Genomic DNA, 18178 nt, shown 5'->3' on the forward strand with positions numbered 1-18178 from the left:
TGTTACTAAGCAGCTACTGAAAGGACCTCATGAAATGTTGCATGGCTTTCTACCAGCTAATTCATTTTGGACAGAGCAGGGTTCTTCCCTGGCTTGCACTCACCTTTTTCCTATACTGAGATCACAGGCATATAGATCAAATGTCAGTGCTTGGTTGCCTAAGAAGGCCGTACAAACCACCCCTGCTGCAACCGTATTCTTAGACCACCTTTCCAGCTGCAGACTCTTTGGCAGCTTACAGCTGAAGGTGTGAGGGTGAAGATACAGATGCGGAACAAGGCACCTCACACTCGGCTTCTGGACTGGGGGGCTGCGCTGTGCCAGGAAAAGCTTAACTCTTCATAGCAAGGGCAGCCGAATCCCTTGATTCGGGATAATAAAGAACAAACTCACCCAACATTTCCTCAACCTCTTCTAATAATCTGAATCATTCTAAATGCTAACAAGGACACGGAGGTAAAAATAGAGTGACTGCTGTATTCCAGTAATAATGAATGTAGTAATCATTGATTCATCCAGTACTAATTGGGCACCTACTGGGATCTAGACTACACAGGCCTGATCCCTGCCCTCAGGGGGCTTACAGTCTAGTTGAGGGTACCAGCATTAACAAGTAATGACACAATTGCAAGTATGCTAAATACTATGAGAGTAAAGTAATGAGTAATGGGAACATACAGTAGGGGAGCCTAGAGGAGCTGGGCCATGGAAGGCCTTCTTGAAGTGGTGATTTTAAGAGGAGATCCAAAGGTTAGTTGGAATTAACTGGGAAGAATGGGGAATGGGAGGAAAAGGAAAAGAATCATGTCAGGCTGTGGGAAGAGTTTATGCGAAGGCCCAAATGAAGGATGGAATGAAGAAATTTTGAAAAATTAAAAAAAAGATTATGGAACTGGAGTGGATAGGCAAGGAGAAAAGTCACAGAAGATGGGACTAAAAGGATTGATAGTCAGACCCAGTTGATATAAGGCCTTGTAAACTATTTTAATGAATTTAGAATGAATTCAAGAGCAATGGAGAGCCACTGATGGGTTTTGAAAAGAGTGTTATAATATCAAGTCTTCATTCATTTATCCAACAGCATTTATTGCATGCCTACTATGTGCCAGAGTACCATGTCCTAGAGACTATAATAGAGGTGTAAACTGCAATGAAAGAATAAAAAAGTAATGCTGATTCAAGAAGGAAAGAGACAGGAAAATCATCTTAGATTGAGAAAACTTTATTCACACAACAAAAAGTTATTGGGTATACTGGCCTTTCTCAGAATCTGTCCTGGGGATTCAATGGTGAATTACACCTAGTAATCACCTTAAGAAATATTCATTGCATATGTTGAAGATGGAGGCAGGGAGTATAAGAAGTTGGAGAGGAGAGGAGATGATGATTCAGCAAACACAAAACAGCCAAATAATAAAAATTCCTATATTAGCGGTACAGGCACAATGCAGGGGGAGTGTAAAAGGAGAAGCCCATTCTGCCAAGTGCTGAGAAGGTAGACTTTACAGAGGCAGGAGGACACAAGCTGATTTCTGGAAGCTAGACAGAGTTCTAGCAGGTCCCATTGGGGAGCACTTCAGACAATGCAGCTAACATGCCCCAGAACAGTTTGGAAAATAGTAATTACACAATGGGGCTGAGGTTTAGGATGCATGGGATAATCTAATGCGAGAAAATATTGAAAGATTTGAGCTTCAATACCATAATAAGGACAGAGGTTTTTACTTTGTTCTCTTTAGTTTTAGGGGGTAATGGGTAGCAATTTAAGATTTTTGAGGATAGAATTGACACAATCTGGAGAATGCTTTAGAAAGACCCCTCTGTCCACTGTGCATAAGAACAATTGGGGAGAAACACTGGAATTAAGAGGTGGAAGTTAGAAGGTTGTTGTAATAGCACAGTTAGGAGATAATTTTGGTCCAATCTGGGTCAGTGACAATGGAAATGAAAGGGAGAGAAATGTAAGTGAGAGAGAACATGTGAGTAAGATCTGATAGTACTTAGAAACTGGTATGGCATATGGGGAGGGGAGTATTGGCTAATTCCAATATTAGAATTGTTCAGAATATAGCAATGTCATTGCCAGAGAGGAGGAGCATGGGAAAAGAATATGGTTCGATAGGGAAAACAGTGAGTTCAATTTTAGAGCTACAGAGTTTGAACTATATGTGGAATAACTGTGTTCTGGAAGCATGATTTGATCTGCAGTCAATTGAAAGACCTATTCTTGTAGGCGTTTAGAATATGGCACAGTAGAAATGAGTATCAACACGAATCCAACCATTTTAGCACTTAGTCTTTTACATTCATGGTCTCATTTTTTCTTAAACTGACTAAGCCACCACCAAAAGAAACTAGGATTCAGTGGAGGAATGGCTGATTCCAAACCTGGCAGGAAATGTACTAGATGAGCTTGGACCATCTTTTTTTTACCAGCAAGTGAAGAAGTTGTCAAGGACTAATGAGATCACGTCAAAAGATATAGGACAGTTTGTAGGGCCTTTCCTGATCAAAGATGGGGCAATTTAACATCAAAATAAATAACTTCAAATTTTAAAAATTTCATTAATTTTAGAAAATCCAAAGTTTTATAATAACACTTTTTAAAAAATCCCAAAACCCTCATTGGTCAGCATAAGAAATAGTTTCTTACCCTAAAAATTGCACACAAAGGGAAATAATTAAACATTTATTCTACCTTTCCTGGATAAACTGTATTTCAGAGTGACAAAGTATCCTTAGTTAATGAAGAAAAGTACTTCTTTACAGAAGAAATGCAGGTTGAAGGAATGACAAAATTAGGAAATCACCATTTTGCAATCCTTGTGAAATAATTAATTTAGGCAAAGATTCTCAATAAATAGTTTTTTTGTTCATGGAGAATTTTATAACGAAAGGATCAGTTTGTTACTACCTGAAACCAATGATCATCTTTCTAAGAATCCCTCCTATCATTTTCCTCATAGTATAAGATGAAACACATAGCACCACCAGTGAAGTATTCTTGCAGAAAAAAAAGATCAAATTTGAATATAATTGCACCCTTAGAGCTCAATTTCTGATTATAGGAAATACAGGGTACACAGAAACAAGTTCATTGCCAACACGAAGGAGCAAAGAGCAATATGAGAATGTGAAATTTTCAAAACTTTTCTTCAATAAGACAATAGAAGGGAAAATAAAAAGTTGGAGAAAGCACTGCTCTATATTAAAAGATCCTAAGAGACAAAACAAATACAATGTGTAAATTCTATTTGGATTCTACTTTGAACAAGCTAACTCTAAAGACATTTATTTAGATAATTGGAAAATATGAATATAATTGGTAATAGAAGAACTCAGAAATTACTGTTCATTTTGTTAGGAATGATAAGGACATTGTGGTTATGAAATAAAATGTCTACTTTTTAAAATTTTCATGGTAAAATATAGAGGACTAAAATGACATGAGATCTGAAATTTGCAAAAAAAAAAAGGAGGGGGGTTGTGTATATGAAGCTAATGTGGCACATTCTAGAACATTGATAAAACTTGGTATAGTATATGGGGTTCACTTCACTGATCTCTCTTTTGTATATGTTTGAAACTTTTCCTGACAAAAACAAACATGACTGTGGCGCTGTAAAGTAGATAAGGCATTGACTCTCACTACACAGATGGTGGAACTAGTGCATTCATGGCTCATGTGGGTATGAACACATGTAGCTAATAAGGGACAGAGCTGGGATTAGAACCCTAATCACAATATCTCCCACTTTGATTTTTTATGGAATACGTTCAAAGACCACTCTCTTTCAGCTGAAACGTCCCAGGAGGTGACTCTAGTCTTTGAAGTAGCAGCCACCACGTTGCGCATAAATAGTGTCCATTTGCTAGAACTGGAAAGGAGAGCTGTGGGTTAACAACTGGCTCCTGAAGGGGCATGGTTTCCAACTGCTGAGCAGATGAGTGATTGGGCATTAATAAGGGGTTGGAGAAAGCACTGCTAAAAGTTGGACAAGTTCCTGGTTTCAGGGTTGTCCAAGCCACAGCCAAATCCCAGGCAGTCTGAGCAGATGCAAGCAGATTTCTATCTGCTCCCAGCTCTTATCACCAGGCTAGCCCACATCATGTGTGTGCATAGAAAATGTTTTATGGGGGTAAAGGAAACTTACCTGATCATTTATAAACAAAACTATGGGGAGAAGTTCACATTTAAACTGTATCTATAATTTTCTTTTCATGTGTTTTTTGTGAGAGGTTTTCTCTGGAGCAACAAAAAGGTGGGAGTGTTAGCACAGCTGAAACATAAATAGTTTTATTTCAGTAAAATAACACAAACTACGTTACTGCCTGCTACATGGCAGACACTCATTAGTAGCTTTCCAAAAATTAACTCATTCAATTCCAGTTAAATTTAATTAGAAGCAAAAGAGTCTGGAGCACTGATTTTAGAAAACGCAAGCATTGAAAGCCTACCAAATACTTTTTCTTCTCCAGAAAAGCTGCTATTTTTCTGGAAACCCGGAGAGTGTAGTCACAGAAACACCTGGTGCTTTTTTTTCCACAGATTTTCTAAGTGTGGATGAAACTCTAGACTGGCACCCATAGTTGCACATTATACTTGTAGGCACAGGCAGAAATCTCTGATTTCTTCGGTTATCAAAGAATCTAAGCATAGCTTGTGAGGAAATCTGTTAAGGTATGGTTTTGTAGGTAGTAGATGTTACCAAAAGGAAAATATGTTCATAGAGTGAGTTCACTGAAGAAGTTAAAATATAATCATGATACTATAAACTCTTGAGGGACCATGTCTACTTTACTTATTATTGTATCCCCAGAACCTAACACCATTTCTGGCCCACCACAGATACTCAACAAGTATTTATGGAATGAATGAATGGGAATTTTCTCTCCCTAAAATGTGGTCAAAACACTTGCTTATTCTCTACCAAGCAGCCTATAATCAGGCAAGCAGTGAAAGGAATTTCTTTGTTTGCAACTTGTTAATCACAGAAAGACTTAGATTATTCTATATGTTACAAATGCACAGTCTTTATTAAATCTTGACAAGTATGGCTACAAATTTGTGCACTGTTCTTCTCATTCACCTTCTGAATTCTATCAGAGCTGCTGGTTTGCCCTTTTCTCAAAATCTATTTTTTCTAACCCAGATATCCACCAGCTAAGTCTGGTTTTGAAATTTCCTTCAATCTTGTCCCCTACTTCAGGTCTCTATGTTCCCAATGTGTCCTACATTATGTTCTGCCAAATCAAGCTTCTTAAAGTTTCATCATTTTCTACCTAACTCCAAAATGTCCCAGACTCCCTATTGTCTAAAGATTACTAAGAAATGCTCAGCCTGGCAGGCTGCCATGGGAATCCTCTCTGCCAGTCCACTCGGTCTGCTCATCTTGCCCCAACAGGAGTTTCTGCTGCAGCCAGAAGGGTGCTTGATCCTTAGTCCTGACCCTGCAAAACACAGATAGTCAGCAAACCAATTCAGAAGGAAAGAGACAGCTGAGCTCAGTTCCTTCATTTTCCCAAATGTTTAGGAATACTGCTTAACTAGAAGATGCTTGTGGTGAGTCATGCATATGCACACATCGTATATACCTTCTAGACAACTCAAGTTCATCACTGAACATTTCTATGCTAATTCTAACTATAGAAGGATTTGCGCATATAAAGAGTATCTGACTGCCCAAGCCTCCTCACTTCCCATGCTTTCCTCCACGTTACCTAGACCACTCAGTGTTCCAGTTCCTTGTATGTCATTTTCGAACCAGAGCTTGAACTATGCAAAACCCCAGTCACTATTATAATTAGCTGTCTTTTATTTGTTTTTAACAAGGGTTTAGAGGACTCAACGCCTTCTACAATGTATAGGAATTTTATTCTACCATCGTGGCAGTAGAGCTCAGAGATTAGGAACACCAACCTGAGTTTAAGCCTTGGCTCTGACACTTATTAGCTGTGTGACCTTGAGCAACTTATTCATTGTCTTTGAACCTTGGTTTTCTTGTCTGAAAATGGGGATAACTATACCTAACCCAACAGGCTGTTATGAGAATTAAAAGGACACATGGTATAAAGTGCTGGGCACAATACACAGCACATAATAAGTAATGTAAATTGTTGGACATGAAAAGGAAAACCGACATTTATGAGAACTTACCATGTGACAAGTACTCTGCTGAGCCCTGATTTAATCTTTACAGTATAACTATATGAGGTAAATATTCTTATTAATTCCACTTAACAAGGAAAGAATTATGATTTGAACCCTAAGTCCCTGTGGCAATTTGAGATTGTTTCATGAATCCCAAAAAGAGAAAGAAGATATTTGTAAACTAATCTGTTCCTCTGGGTCTGATACTCTTTGATTGCATTAAATTCAGCTGAGAGGCCTTTGATTAGATTACTTGATAAGATTGATTTAGGGCTTTTGATTGGGCTACTTCAGTGAGGCATAACTCAAGTCTCTGCCCCCTTGCTGGGTCTGATAGAAATGAAAACAAAGAGACTCACTCAGACAGTCACAGGAAGAGAGAGCTCTGCCATTTTCAATCCTGCCATGTGACAGCAAGGAGAGGCACAAACAGCTGAGGCCAGGGAGAGATGAGCCATTTGCCTGATAGCTTATAGCTGAACTTGGGAAGAGAGCAGCAGAACAGCCAAGACTGATATAGGAAGCCCAGAAAGAAACAAGCCCTATGCCAGGGGAGAGGGGATTACAGGATCCCTTAAACACAAAGCCCTAAGAGCAGGGGTTCTTAACCAAGGGTCCATGAGCTTGAAATTCAAAAAAACATTCATGTGGGGATGGGTTGATGTGGGTATGATAAACTTATTAAATATTAATAATACACAGTATTGTGTGGACTTAGTAAGGGGCCCAAGATTTTCACCTGACTGGCAAAGGGGTCCGTGGAACAAAAAAGGTTAAGAACCCCTGCCCAAGGGGCTGGACCATTGGAGCAGCTCAAGAGGAAAGGTGATCCTGGAGGAGAAGGCTGAGACCTGGGCAAAAAGCAGCAGCCATCTTGCTTCAACAATATCTGACTGTTGAGAAAGTATCTGTGATAATACCTCAGTTTGGACTTTTCATGGCTTCAGAACTATAAGCTTTTACCCCCCAAATAAATCCCCTTTATAAAAAACAACAGATTTCTGGTACTTGGCAAACTAAAAGAAGCCCACTCTTTCGGGGTTTTTTCCACATCACTTTTTAAAAATTTTTAATTTAATTTTTTTTTAAAGATACTTGGATTATACAAATGTTACATAAAAAATATAGGGGATTCCCATATGCCCTGCTCCCCACACCTCCCACATTTTCCCACATTAACACCATCCTTTATTAGTAAGGTGTATTCATTGCAATTGATGAATGCATTTTGGAGCATTGCCTCTAAGCATGGGTTAAAGTTTATATTGTAGTTTATACTCTCTTCCACCCAATTCTACAGATTATGGCAGGATTTATAATGGAGTGTATCTGTCATTGCAATGTCATTCAAGACAATTCCCAAGTCCCCAAAATGCCCCTGTATTACACTTGTTTTTCCCTCTCCCTGCCCTCAGAAACTCCAGTGGCCACTGCCTCCACATCAGTGATATAATTGCTAGAATCGCCATAAGTCTATTGTGGAATACCAGCAAGTCTACTTTAGTCCATAGTTCATTCCCCAATCCTGAGGATTCTGGGATGGTGATGTCCACTCAACCTCTAATTGAGAGGGGGCTGTGACCCCATCGGCTGAGAGACCGGACTCTCTTGTTTGCAGTTGTAGGCACTCTCAGTTCCTTGGTGTAGTAGTTGTCCATCATCACCTCCTTGTTAGTTATCCTGGGTGAGACCGATGAACTGGAGAGTAGGTATTGCAACTCCATTGAGATTGAGGGCACAGCTGAAGGCACACTCTTTTATCCACTCTATTGTGCTGCATCTCAACTGCATTGCAGGACTATCCTAGAGGACTGTGTGGTACTGGAATTCCATTTGAGGACTTACATGGCTTGTTTTTATTCATATATTCCTTCTGCTCCTTCCCCGCAATTTTCCTCTGGGACTCCCGTTATGTGTAATGCTGTCCTACAGGTCCCTAAGGTTCTGTTCATTTTACTTTAATCTTTTTTTTTTTCTGTGTCTCAGACTAGATAATTTCAATTGGCCAATCATCAAGTTCATTGAATCTTTCTGATGCCTGTTCATGTCTGCTATTTAGTTTCTCTAGTAAATTTTTTCAATCATGTACTTTACAACTCCATATTTTATATTTGGTTGTTTTATATGTGTGTGTGTGTGTCTGTAAATTCTCTTTGTTATAGGCAGAATAATGGCCCCCAAAGATGTCCACACTCTAATCCACAAAACCTGTGACTACGTTACCTCGAGTGACAAAGTGCCTTTGCAAATGTGATTGTTAAATAATTCTGGATTATCTGAGGGTACCCAATGTAATCACAAGGGTCCTTATAAGAAGAAGATAGGCAGATCAGTCTGAGATGGAGGTGTGACAACAGAAAGGGAGATCAAATGGCCATAAGCCAAAGAATAATACAGGCATCTTCTAGAACAGGGGTTCTTAACAAGGGGTCTGTGAGCTTGAAATGAAATTTTTAAAAAACGTTAGTTTTGTGGGGACATGTTGGTGTGTGTGTGATTATTAAATAATACTGTGTATTATTAAGTAATACACAGTGTAGTGTGGATTTAGTAAGGAGTCTGTGGTTTTCACCTGACTAGCAAAGGGGTCTGTGGAACAAAAAAGATTTAGAACCCCTGCTCTAGAAACTGAAAAAGGCAAGGAAATGGATTCTCCACTATAGCTCCCAGAAGGAGTGCATGCCTGCCGATCCAGTTTAGATGTCTGACATCAGAACTGCAAGAGAATAAATATGTGTTGTTTTAAGCCACTACATTTTTGATAATTTGTTATAGCAGCAGTAGGAAACTAATACATTATTGAAATCTTCTATTTCTTGAGACATCATTCTACTGTGCTTTGGTTCTTTAGACCAAAGAAACTTTTGTTCTTTGAACAAAAGCTTAAAGTCTCTATCCAGCAAATCCAAAATTTGGGTTTCTCAAGGACGGTTTCTACTGACTCCTTTTGTTCCTGAGTATTGGGCATACTTTCCTGTTTCTTTTTGTACCTTGTTATCTATTGTTGAAAGCTAGACATTTTAAATAATATAATGTGCCCATTCTAAAAATCAGATTACCTCCTTACAAGGTAGTTGTTCTTACTGTTGTTTATTTGTTTGTTTATAGAATTCCCTGGACTAATTCATAAATTTTCATCATATATAGGTACTAAAGGCTCTGCTTGGTTAGCTGAGTGGACAGCTAATGATTGGTTAGAGATTCCTTAAATGTCTATAATCAGTAAGTCCACCACCCTTTGCTGTTTGTGTTGGGCTTTGCTTTTAACAATCCAGCAGTTTATTCTGTATTGGTCTTTACTTCCTGCTTATGCAGGGACTCAGAGTCAACTGGAGGTCTAGAGGTAAGATATTAGGGTCTTCTCAGCCCTTTACTGGGCGTGAGCACAGCCTTGTTCATATGCATGTATTTTTAGATCCCTAGGAATATGTCAGAGCTATTCAAAGCCACCTATGGAATCTCATTCCCCAGGTTTTCCTTTTAAGTATTTTCATACATCTCTTGTTTGTCCAACTGGTATTGCTGCCTGCAGTGTAGTGTTAAAAAAAATGCCCCTTGCCCCCACATAGGGGTGCCCCATGCACAAGGTGTGTACCCCACAAGGAGAGCAGTCCCACTTGTAAAAGGCGCAGCCTGCCTGGGAGTGGCACCGCACACATGGAGAGCTGACTCAGCAAGATGATGCAACAAAAAAGAGATGCAGTTCCCAGTGCTGCCTGATAATGCAAGCGGATGCAGAAGAACACACAGTGAATGCACAAAGAGAGGAGACAATGGCGGGGGGGGGGGGGGGGGGGGGAGGAAGGGGAAATAAATAAATCTTATATTAAAAAAAAGAGGAAATGGAAATGTGATGGTTTTGTCTATTACAAAAAAAATAGCCCAGATAGTTTTCGTAAAACACCCTGGGGACAGGACTTTCCTCAGAGTATGTTCTGAATCATATAAAATAAAGACAAACCCTTAGAATGGAACTGTTCTGAAGAGCTGCCAAACAGGTAAAAAATAGTGACAATTCTCTAAGGATGGGGCACTTGAGGGACCCTAAACCTGGTCTGCCCATTCTGTGACAACCTGAGACAACAGGTTTTCAAGCTTAACATGGAACTGAAAAGAGCACAAGTTAAAAATGCCACAAAGCTCACTGTTCTTAATGAGATTGTCTTTTTTCTTTAATAAACATTCCTTGGATGTTTGCAAGTCCTTCATTACTTTCCAGAGTTCCAAAGTTCGATTTTTGACAATTTTGCCAGTTTCTCATTGCTTTACGGAAGAGCAGATTTCAGAATTCCTTATTCCACCAATCCAGAAGTGTTTCTCACGGTCTTGCCTTTGTAACAGCTGCTTCCTTCCCTACTCCTCACGTGTGTTGGTGCTGGGGCCTTTACGCTCACTGGAAGAAATGCCTCATTAGATATATGAAACTGCATATATTTAGGGATAAATTGCCCCCCAGCCAAGCCAAATGTTTCATTCCCTACAAACAAAATGGCATGTGGTTGTTCACCAGTGTGAGGGATTTGAAGAAATACTCCACTTCCAACAGAAGTCCATTACTAGGGCCTGAAATTCTCCTGTTCCCATTTAATTTTGCAATTTTGCCAGGAGTCTTGGATCTACTAGAAAATATGATTCTTAACTCTCCCTTTTTCCTGTTCCCCTGTTCCCAGCAAGTTCAAGGCTTTATTTTCTTTCTTTTCGGCAATTGAACTTAAATTTTAATTAAAAACAAAATGGTCTTGAGCACTGCTTTTAGAAAATTTAAGGCCTAAAAGGGCATTGAAAGTCTACCATTTAAATTTCCTTCTCCAAAAATGCCTCCTTTTCCCAGAAACTCAGAGAAAATGGTTGCAGAAATAGCAGGTGCTTGAGATTCTCTAACATATATGAAGCCTAGGCTTGCACCTGGAGAGTTTCCCTATCATCTCTCATCCTCCTTCTTCCCTCTCTCTCCACCATCCCTCTACAATTTTAATGACCCAAACAAAATACTGCTACCATGGTAGTTTTCATAAAGAATAGTGCCCATTTTGATGTCACCTTCAGTGATTTTTCATTTCCTACAGCCTGGAGTCTAAACAGCCCCATTCAAACTCTTGGTGATCTGGCTTCACCATGTCCTTCCAGATTTTTTAAAATTTTCTTTTTACCTTGAAACACTGAATTCCAGATGCTCCAGTCAACTGCCAGAATGCCATTCTCCTTTCTCTTTGCCCATCTAATTCCTCCCTACCTATCAAGATTCTCCTCTTTTAGGAAGCCTCCACAGATCACCCCAAACCAGAAGGATCTAAATTGCCCTACCTTTGGCAATTACCTCTCTCGGCAGTTATCTGTATCAACTATAATTGACAGTTATTTCAGGTATTAATATGTATGGTCGTTTAATCAATACACTTTTAAAGTCATTTCTATCCAAGTTAATTGAGTCTAGGACAGTGTCTTACACTTACCATATCCATCACAGAATCATGTACAAGGAAGGAACTTAAATGTGACAAATTGACAGATAGGATGACTTCTGAGTTACTGACTACAATTCATTAACTGTAGGAAGGCCCATGTGAAAACAGCCATCAATACACTATCAGGCTCCAGATCTAAGCCAAGTCAAGGAGAAAGGAAGTTTCCCAAACTAAGTCACCATCTTCCTTGTGAATAGTTTGGATCTGTGGATCAAATAGTTACGATGGACTACTGCTACCTTCCGCCTCCTTCCCTCTGCTCCAGACACACTTCTCTTCTTGACTGGCATACTCATCAAACATGCCAGGTACAAACCTGCTTCCCAAACATGTTGTTCCTTCTGTCTACAAGGCTCTTCTCCAGATATCCATATCTCACCCCCTTACTTCCTTCAAATTTTTGCTCAATACCTCCTCCACGGTGAATTCTCTATGCTCCTTATCTTGCTCTCTTTTTTCCTATTGCTCTTATTACCTTTTAGAGTATTATATAATTTACATATATAACATTAATTTTCTGTCTTTTCCCTACTAGTATATATTAATTTCCTTTCTTCCCCTGCCTAGTATATAAGCACCAGCAGTGCAGGTGTTTTAACTGCTTTGTTCACTGGCATCACCCCAGTGATTAAAATAGTGCCTGATACACAGCTACTCAATAAAATTTTTATTGCTTGAAGAAAGATTGTGAACAAGTGCTCTATTTCAGTTTTCTGTAGATTTGACCTTCCTCAACTGCCCTGCCTTCCTCTCACTCCCCCATATCAGTGTTTGTTCCAAATTAAGCAAAAAACAAAAACTAACTAGACTAATCTAGAAAATGGTCTTTGTTTTCTTCACTGCTTCCATCAACATTGCCAACCCCACTCAAAACTGAACGTCTGAAGTGTACCAACAGCTCTTAGAGGTGTAGTTCAAACTTTATAACAACCCAGTAAGGGACAGTTTCTGACTGTCATATAAAGAGAAGGAAGCTCAGAAAGTTTAGGTGATGAGCCAAGGTCACCCTTCAGGAGCTCTGCCACTTACTGGTTATAGGAGCTTGGGTAAGTTTCTTAACATCCTTTCATCTCAATATCCTCATCTTTAAAATGAGAACAATGAGATTATGGCATCCACTTTTAGGACTGTTATGAACATCACATGAGTTATATTATAAAAGTGTTAATTATTATATGTAGAGTGCTGAGAACAATACCTGCAAAATAATAAGCCCATCATTTCAGATTTTATTATTCTTTTTCAGAGCCTCAGTTTCCTGGAGGTTGGCCTAAAGGAACTCTGGGATTCCCTTCCACTGTGAACTATCTAGGATTGAAATATTTTGTTATTTTTCTTGAAGGTTTTCCCTTCCACAGTATTGGGGTTGGGTGGTAGGTGGAGTATGGGCTCCAGTTGTCACTCAGCCCCATCCCTTGCCTCCAGGCCTTCTCCATCTCCACCAAGGCGAGCAGCCCTTCAGAGGCCTGTGTTCTCACTTGATTCTCTTTCCTAGGTGCTGACTCATTGCATTGATTGAAAAGGCTGCTACAGCCTCATCCTTCCCTGGTGGAAGGCATCCAGGCACCTTTGTTCTCCTGGGTAGCCAAGGCCCTCTTTTTCTCTCTTCACCAGCAGACGTTGTAATATAAAGTATAATACATGTTATTTATGCTTTCATTGATGTGTACATTTATTCCAGGATGATGTCCCCTTTGGTTAACTGTCAAAACCATGGCTTTGTTGTAGGCTATTTTTTATCTTGATTATTTAAAGGAACAGAAAAGCAACTATCTATAATTACCTTGGATTCAGAGGAGAACTTTATCTGGACCCTTAAGAGACGCTGAAAAGAAAAAGAAGTGCCTTCATTTATCTCTACCTGTCTTTGGGTTCTGTAAAAATTGTATTGGCTCATACTCAGAAACCAGTAAAGAGACATGAACAAAATGGTTCCTCATGGACTTACTAGACTCTCACTATTTTTTAAGAAGGTACAATCCAGTTCTGCCTCTGTGTGCACTCCCTTTTTCAACATTATTGCCTTTGCCACCTACCTTGAAATGGGCCTTCAGGGGTTTTGATAAATCATTTGGAAAGGTGTCTAGCTTCATTGTAACATCTGTAAGTGCCTTTTCTCAAAGGCTCTTTTTTTTGCTACCTAGAGAAATTCACCTCAGTGAGTCTTAGGAGAACCCTAAAATCAGCTGTAATATATCAAAAAGGAGAGGGAATTATTTTTCTCTCTTTTCTTTATTTTGGAAAGACACTGAGGGCATTTCAGAGGAAGGAAAGCAAGTAATGAAAAGAAAATGGTCATTTTGAGAGACTCTTCTGTAACTGCCTTCTTTATACTGTGATGCTAAGAAGTTTAAAAGTAGCCTTGGGACCTAGTCCAACATTCTTCACCAACCCTTCACCCCTCTAGGCCAGGTGAGGGAGGAGATGCTGCAGGTACTTAAAGACACTGATAACCCAACACAGCAAGTGATGCTGGCAATTTCCTTGTGAAATCCCACCTCCAGGGCCACTGGGAGAATTAACTGCCCCTGGAAGAGGTGAAAGGAATGGGGGGATGATGTCCAGGGTTCCCAGGGAATAAAAGTATGTACATACCCACCAGATCTTCTGACCCAACATGCCAATTATTGATGTGCAGTAAGAATCAATAAAATTTAACCAAATGCTGGACTTAACAAATTTCCCAGACTTTCAAAAATGAACCAACTCCATGCTCTTCTGCAATTGTCCAATTGGTTATCTGCTGGGTGCATGAGGGTGAAACTATCCAAATGAAGTTTCTACCTGAAGGAAATGGAGAGCAATTTTATTGAGAAGATATTAATAATAATTTAGGGCCAGGAAAGTAAGCAAGTCATAGACCTGACAGAAGAAGGGGCTTTCTTCTTGTTCTGGTCAGGCTTCTAAGGCATGGCAGAAAGCTACTCTTGGCCAAATAGACACAGGCTGAGAACAGAAGTCACTACCTAACCTGCCCTCTGATGGAACAGCAGCAGTAGCAGAACCTCTAGGCTCCAGGTTCAAGGTCTCTAGGGCTCCAGCCCAAAGAAAAAAGTCTCTGCCACTGAAAGTAGAGCAGGGTCTCTTTAAAATAGCTGTAAGCAAGAGCTGGCTGGTCCTAGACAGATAGGCATATAGGTAGGTCTTAGGAAACCGACACCATGTTATATTTGAATTGAAAAGTTGATAGCTGCAACTAAAAAACCTAGGTCCTCGGCAGTTTTGCTGAGCTACCCTTATTTTGCACACAGGGGGATGTAGTGAATGGCAGCTGGGATATTTAGAGTTTAGGCATTTAGGATATTGACCTTGAAGTATACAGCTGGCAGATAACCTAATTATTCTTTTCTTCCCCCTCTTCTTCCTCTGCCTAATCATCAATTTATTCCTCCTCCTAATTGCTGTCAATAGTACAACTACTGTTTATTGAATGCAAACTATTCATTGGCATACTGAGTAGCCCAAACTTAGCATATTTAAAACTGAATCCATCTTTTCCCCTGAGCAGCTTCTTGCCTGACTTTTTTACCTGAACCACCACTATTATCCTGAACTCAAAAAATCAGTATACTAGATTTGTCCTCAACTGCAGTCCTTCAGTGGCAAAGTTCCTTTATCTTCTTCCTTCACAACAGCTCGCCTCCATCCATATCTTTCTTTCTGGTACCATCACCCTTAAGAAAGTCCTTACCTTCCCCACTACCAGAAAGTACTTCCTAGATCACCCTCATCTGTCTCTGCTTCTAATCTCTCCCAGCTTTAATATGCCCTGCATATTTGCTGACCAAGTAATTCTCCCATTGCACAATTTTGAACACATCAGTTCTCTGTTCAAAAACCTTCAATAATTCCACTTGCTTAAAAAGTAAATACAAAATACCTCATCCTGGATTATGAGATCTCCAAAAACAAGGTCAGTATTATATCCCATTGTTTCCCTATACTTCACTGCTGCTAAAACACTCAATCTTTCCTTAATTTACTTCCCTTTTTCTTTTTCTTGCCTCTATGCAATTCTCTGTGTGTTGTATTAGTTCAGAATTCTTTGGTTACAAGCAAAAGAACCTGACTTGGAGTATTAATGGGAAGAGTGGCTCACAATATCAAAGTAGGAACTGGACAATTGTGAGTCAGAAAGGCTGTGTACCAAGGAAGCTTAAAGATCTAAGCAAAAGAAATGCACAAACCTTCTAAAAGACTATTTTAACAATGTTTCCACTTCAGTTAACCCCCTATTACTCTCTCCATCTTGTATCTCTTCAAATTCTTAAGATAGAGAATCTGATAGCTAGAAAGAGGTATCTTCTACCTGCAGTCCAACCCCAGTTGCTAAGGTAAGGTAGAATCATAATTGGCCTAACCTGACTTATTTACCCACAACTTTGGCCAGTGTGGCAAAGCTGGTTACAAATATAAGACTGATATTGGTGCTGTCCAAATAAAGACAGTAACCATTGTATTTGTCTTCCTTCCTCATCTCCATAGTCTAGAATTATATTCATCCTTTATTTCTCATCTAAATATAACCCCTTCCTTAGGACTTTTCCTGATACTCCCAACTCTTTGTGGTTTTCTTTATTCTTGTCTTTGAATCCAATAACACATTGTACTTACCTTCTGGGATTCTGATTTTATGGCTGTATTTCACCTTTCTCATCATTTATTCATTTGTTTATTCAGTAAATATGTATTAAGTAACTACTGTATACAGGGGTTATGTTAAGTCTCTTCTACCCAAGGTTCCTAGATGCTGAGACTATAGCCTTCTCATCTTTGAAGTACCTGAAGAGATTAATAATGGGCCTAATGGCTTCCACATGGAAATCACCCATACACAAGCAGATTGAGTTCATCTGGGAACAGATCCTCTTATGAGTGTAATGTAGCTCAGTGTGTTAATTTCCTAGTCAACATTATGATCATTCCCTGGTATAAATGCACTGATGACATGTTTATTTACCTTAAGAATAACTAAATATAAGGATTAGATAAATTAGATTTCTCACAGACCTTCAGAAAACATAGCACCAAAGGAGATTATAGGTTTCCCTTCCAGGGGGGTAAAACTAATTTATCAAATAGCTAATCTAGAATTAGTGCAGTAGTAATGAAATAAATGTATAAAACGTATATATGTATATATATATATTTCAGACTGTAACCTGAAAAATAAATATTTAATTAATCTTAATTTTTAAAAGAAAATATTTCTAAAGAAAAGAAGTAGACATAACTGAACCCTTGACTTTAGTGGATGCCATACACACAAAAAAACTCAAATCAGAATATAATATATAGGAATGTATATAAAAGACAAAACAAAGTTATACTGTATAGGTTTGACTTGGTTAACTTTGCTAGGAGTTGTAAAGTTGGACAAATATCCCCAGGAAATGATATGCCCCAATCAGATGCCATCTTCCCTTTACATGTGACCATGTTCCACATTTCTTTATGGGCTAGAAGATCAAAATCAGAGCTCACAGCCAAGAACTTGTACAAATTCTTGAGAATATCCAAAGTTCTTTTCCAAGGGAAAGATATGGTTTTTCTCCAGGCATCTCAGCTCGCCAAGGCCATGATAAAGTGGGATAACCTCTGGACAAGAGAAGTCTGCCTCTTTACCTCCCATCCCAGCAGGACAACTTAGCTACTCTTATGACCAGCCAGTCAGGGCACACTTTGAATGATATTCTTTTTTTTTTAAAAAAGATTTATTTATTTATTTATTTAATTCCCTCCCCTCCCCCGGTTGTCTGTTCTCTGTGTCTATTTGCTGCATCTTGTTTCTTTGTCCACTTCTGTTGTCGTCAGCAGCACGGGAAGTGTGGGTGGCACCATTCGGGGGCAGGCTGCACTTTCTTTCGCGCTGGGTGGCTCTCCTTACGGGATGCACTCCTTGCGCGTGGAGCTCCCCTACGCGGGGACACCCCTGCGTGGCAGGGCACTCCTTGCACACATCAGCACTGCACATGGGCCAGCTCCACACGGGTCAAGGAGGCCGGGGGTTTGAACCGCGGACCTCCCGTGGTAGACGGACGCCCTAACCACTGGGCCAAGTCCGTTCCTTGAATGATATTCTTGACTGTCTGTATTACGTGAGATTTGTGCCCCATATTGACTGCAACTCAATACCTTCCAAATACTTGCTTAAAACCACTGTAATTTGAGAGAAAGTGCCGAATGGGCATATTAAGAAATGTCTTTCTTCTAGGTTCTCTAAGTGCAATTTCTGTCATAAAGCAAAGTACCTGAACCACAATAACTCTACTTCTTGCAGAAATGCCTTTTTGGGACTATTCCACTCTCAATTTTTACTGACTACCGACCCACAAAAAATTTATTTTTAACTGAATTTCTGTCTTCTTTCCTTCAAAATTTTACTTGAATGTGTTGTCCACTAGATGCCCAATGTTCTTTATACAAGCATCCACAGGATAAATTCTTCTTTCAGTGAAGTTCCAAGAAAAAGTGTTTTTTGTTTTTTTCCCTACAGACTGACTTTGATTTTATTTTTTATTTTTTGTTTTGACAGTAATAAAAATCATGTACACCACCATTT

The sequence above is a fragment of the Dasypus novemcinctus genome, chromosome 6 (genome assembly GCF_030445035.2).
Source record: "Dasypus novemcinctus isolate mDasNov1 chromosome 6, mDasNov1.1.hap2, whole genome shotgun sequence".
NCBI lineage: Eukaryota > Metazoa > Chordata > Mammalia > Cingulata > Dasypodidae > Dasypus > Dasypus novemcinctus.